General features: G+C 35.9%; 1 long non-coding RNA gene across 1 annotated transcript; it reads left to right on the forward strand.

The window, feature by feature from the left end:
• Positions 1-101: 101 nt before the first annotated feature.
• Positions 102-1,367, forward strand: LOC121812734. Its single transcript, XR_006053277.1, has 3 exons — positions 102-205; positions 930-1,046; positions 1,220-1,367. It is a non-coding gene; the product is annotated as an uncharacterized LOC121812734 (long non-coding RNA).
• The last annotated feature ends 2,767 nt before the right edge of the window (positions 1,368-4,134 follow it).

The raw sequence follows: 4,134 nt of genomic DNA on the forward strand, positions 1-4,134 counted from the left end.
ATATTATAGGCGTCTATTATATATTAAAACACCGTGGTCAGGTCGCCAGTCTAGAATAACAGAAACGATAAACCCACGTCCAGCACTCCCACGTCACAAGCTTGCGCAATGACCACAGATTACTCGCCTCCTATTTAAGTCTCCTTTCCGGCACCGCGGGCTAAAGTTACAAACTGCGCTTCTACTTCAGACATCTTCACAGCCGGTAAGTCACAGGTGCTTTAATTTGTGCATGCGCAACAGCGTTCTTTAGCTGTTCTCAGTTCTCAGTACTGTTCTCAGTAAAGTGGTTTAAAAATAACGCAGGCTGCACTGCACTCTCCGACAGCGGTGTGAAAGCAGCCTGCAGCAGTCGCTGCAAAAACTATCTGAAGGTTTATTTGTCATGCGCTCCCGATTTTCTCCGTGAAATAGCTGTTGTTTACACAGGGCTTCATAACTCAAGACTCCAACTTGGTAATAGTTCAATAAAAGCTAAAATCTGTTATATTAGCTACTCTGACTCCAGAAGTAGCTGAATAAGTAGATAAATATTACACTAAACGTATTATTATTATTATTTAAGAGTGCTATTATGTGTTTTTGCAAAATTCAAACGAACAATATGCTGAAATGTCCCCCCTGCATCATATTTTATTTTGCTCTTTATGTTTGTTTCATTCTCCATAAGAAATTTATTCAAGAAAGGACTTTTTTAAATCTCTTATCCTCTAATTTTAAAGATGGATATATCAGTAATCACAGAAATAAATCACAAGCTGGAAACCTTCAAAGCTGCAAGGAACTTAAGATCATTTCCAGAAAGCATTCATGAACTAGGAACAAACATCTAATCCTATTAAGTCAAATTACTGAACAAGGAGTCCAGTCTGTGTACCTCCTATTGTTTAAGATCTCTGCTGGTCTTAACGTTCTCCTCCTCGTGCCAGAACCCCTCTGAGCTGACAGGATGAATTCACGTGTTCTGAAGATTAAAGATGGGAAGTTTGTGAAAGTCCAGAAATTGTACAATGGACTCAAGCTGTGTGCTGTTGACTCCCAAACAAGTAAGAATTTTAACAGCAAAATCATTCAGATTTGTCTAAGTGGCAATCCAAAAACAGGAAACAGCATTGTTTACACTGATAGCTTTATATGTGCACTGATTTATTGCATGAAATGGGTTATTGTGTCACTAATAAAGAAGTAAAGTTAATGTTATTTTGTTTGGTTTTTTTAGATGATCATACGGTCTACATAGAGAAACACCGCTCATACAACTGGATAGCTTTTAAATTCAATCTGAAGGGTGACAATATGGTGAAAGACTATTTCCTAAAGGGGGACAAACACTCCCTTGAGGTAAATAGAACAATGCATTTTCTCTCTCTCCGTCTCCCTGTCGATCATTCAATCTAAAACTACAGATGTAGACTTGTATCAGTTACTTTTTTTACATCTCTATCTCATCCTAATGATATTTACTCGGCCAGCAAGCGAGATGGGCAGTTTAGACAGTCTTTCCAAGTTCTGTTCAGTTTGATGGTATAAATTAATAAAATTATGTTTAAAAAGGCCAGAGAATTCACGGGTTACAGTTATTCCAAAATATTTGAAGGTATTTGAGATTGTAAAAGGAAACGAGATCAATGTAGTGCTATCTAATTTTTCTAAAGAACTAATCGGAAACAATATGCTTTTTGTTAAGTTGATTTTGTATCCAGAAATTTTCCCAAATTCAGTTAAAACTGTCATAATTTTTGGCAATGATTTAGTAGGGTCAGTGATATATAGCAACAAATCATCTGCATAGAGAGACACCTTATGTTCTACACCAAATCTCCTTATTCCTTTATAATCTTTTGTAGAGCGTAATTGAATGGCAAGAGGTTCTATGACAAGTGCAAATAGCAATGGGGACAAAGGGCACCCTTGTTTTGTAGAGCGGTGGAGGAGGAAAGAACTAGAAGTTATATTATTTGTATTAACCGAGGCCTTAGGTTTTCTGTAAAGCAGCTTAACAAAAGAGATATAATTAGGGCCTATGCCATACTTTGACAGGGTCGAGAAAAGGAAATCCCACTCAACCCTGTCAAAGGCCTTCTCTGCATCTAATGAGAGTAGTATTTCAGATTGATCAGAAGTATTATGTGTATATATAATATTGAATAGCCTTCTAATATTAAAAGATAACTGTCTATTTTTTACAAATCCCGTTTGGTCCTCCGACACAACTGTTGGGAGAGCTATCTCTAATCGCATAGCCAGAATTTTGCCAATATTTTATTATCTACGTTCAATAGACTTATTGGTCTGTACGAACCAGGTTCCAAAGGATCCTTACCAGGCTTGTGGATTAGAGAGATAGTGCTATCATACATGGTTGAAGGTAAGCATCCTTTAGTTAGAGCTTCGTTATATACCTCCAAAAGAACGGGTGAAATTTGTTCACTAAAGGTCTTATAGAATTCAGCACTATACCCATCTGGACCGGGACTTTTTGAGCACCGCATACTTTGAATAGCCTGATTTATCTCCCTTAATGTTATTGGTTGTTCCAACAATAGTTTGTGTTCTATATTGATAGATGGAACTTGAATAGAATCGAAAAAACTTTCGATTATGTTTGGATCTTTTTTTAAGTCTGAAGAGTAAAGTGCTTTATAATACTCTCGGAATACATCATTAATTCTCTTTGGGTCAGTTGTTAATTGCCCTGCACTAGTTCTTATTTCTGTAATCAGTCTTGAAGCTGCAACTTCTTTAATTTGCCTTGCTAGTAAACTACCTGTTTTTTTCCCCGTGTTCATAGTACTTATGTCGAAGTTGTGTAAGTAATCTTATCGTGTCATTTGTATAAAGCAATTTAAATTCTGTCTGCAATGAGACCTTCTTTTTATAAAGTTTAGATGAAGGAGAGATAGCATATTCCTTGTCTATTTCTAAAAGTTCCATTGTTATGTTTAACTCTCTTTCTTTTCGTTGCTTATTCCTATAGCTACTCAATGAGATAATTTGGCCTCTCAAGTAGGCTTTTAATGTGTCCCATAGTATGGATCTCGTAACTTCAAGTGTGTCATTTATTGAAATAAATAGCTTGATTTGATCCTTTATTTCATTTACTAAGATATTATCTAACAGCAAACCATTATTAAATCTCCATTTTGGTGCAGTAGGTCTATCTCCTATTGCTAGTTGTAGCAATACTGGACTATGGTCAGATAAAACTATTGCCTTATAGTCATAACTTTGGATCTGTGTAAGAAATCTATAATCTAGTAAGAAAAAGTCTATTCTAGAATAAGTATGATGAACAGAAGAGAAAAATGAAAATTGCTTACAGTTAGATCCATTTAGAGCTATTTCCCCTATCAGTTTATATGTCTTCATAAGTTCTTGAATAGTTTTCACAGATTTTGATTTAAATACTGATCTTTGTGATGATCTATCAAGACTAGAATCTAAAACGAAATTAAAATCGCCACCAATTATCAGTTTATGGGTGTCCATATTAGGTAAAGAGGATATAAACGATTTAATAAAACCTGCATCATCAACATTAGGGGCATAAATATTTTCTAGTGTAACCTGATTGTTATAAAGTTTTCCTGTAACTATGATATAACGTCCACGAGGGTCCGATAATACTTTTGACGCTATGAAGGGAATCCCTTTTTTGATAATAATGGCTGCACCTCTATTCTTAGCTGTAAAGTTAGAATGAAACACCTGCCCAATCCATCTGCTACATAGCTTCTTTTGATCCTGATTTCTCAAATGGGTTTCCTGCAAATATCCTATATCTGTCCCCAGTTTTTTAAGGTGTGCTAGAACATTGCCCCGCTTAACAGCACTATTGAGTCCTTTACAATTCCATGACACAAAATTTACTAGGTTTTTATAATTATCAATAACCATTATTTAACTTATAAATAAAGATTTGCAACCCAATTAAACCCTTTCCCCCCTCCTTTTTTAATAAAATGGCCTCCAAACAAAATACAAACAAAAGTGCAGGTGAGAACCCAAACAAAAAACCCCACAAAAACAGTCCCTACTTCCTCTCTGCTCCTCCCTGACCAAAGCGCTCCAACAGAGCTTGGACAGAGAGGGGACTCCATACAACAAAAGTATTTAAGTCTCAACTCAGAGAGA

The sequence above is a fragment of the Haplochromis burtoni genome, unplaced genomic scaffold (assembly GCF_018398535.1).
Source record: "Haplochromis burtoni strain Fernald_Lab_line unplaced genomic scaffold, NCSU_Asbu1 Contig_767, whole genome shotgun sequence".
NCBI classification, from domain to species: domain Eukaryota; kingdom Metazoa; phylum Chordata; class Actinopteri; order Cichliformes; family Cichlidae; genus Haplochromis; species Haplochromis burtoni.